The sequence below is a fragment of the Chrysochloris asiatica genome, unplaced genomic scaffold (genome assembly GCF_000296735.1).
Source record: "Chrysochloris asiatica unplaced genomic scaffold, ChrAsi1.0 scaffold00008, whole genome shotgun sequence".
NCBI lineage: Eukaryota > Metazoa > Chordata > Mammalia > Afrosoricida > Chrysochloridae > Chrysochloris > Chrysochloris asiatica.
This window is the reverse complement of record NW_006408526.1, coordinates 25,386,617-25,387,236: the sequence shown is the minus strand read 5'-3', so window position 1 is coordinate 25,387,236 and position 620 is coordinate 25,386,617.

Here is a 620-nt window from a genome sequence, read left to right as displayed (position 1 = left end):
TTTCTATGGTGATATTTCTGGCTATTCCTTTCTCTCCCCCTCAAGTGTCTATTTTATAATGATATGCCAGGGAAACCAAGATTCAAAAGACAGCCCGGCATCTTTACCCCCCTTTTCCCCATTCCAACCATGTCTCAATTTCTGTATCCCAGAGACATGTTGTTCCAAGGTTGTGCACACATCATTATTTACCTGTGTCCCACTTAGCCCATGCAAACCTGCCTAATTGTTTTCCCATCCGCTTTGTTCTTCTATTCTCCTCCCCCTTCTTGTATATTGCCCCCCTCCCTAGCACCCAAACTATCCTGTGTCTATTAACTACCCTGTGCTCCATCTCCCCCACCCTCCCCTCACTCCACCCCCACATCCCAGTGATCAGCAAAGAATCCCACCACCACCACCCCTTTTAGTATGGGTTCTTTTTCTTAGTCTTTTACAGTAGTGGTCCTATGCAGTTTTTCTCCTTTTGTGACTGACTAATTTTACTCAACATAATGTCCTCAAGGTTCATCCATGTTAGGTGGTGGCTTGCAGCTTCCTTGTTATTCTTCAAGGTAGAATAATATTCCATTGTGTGTATGTACCACAGTTTGTTTATCCATTCTTCAGTTGATGGGCAC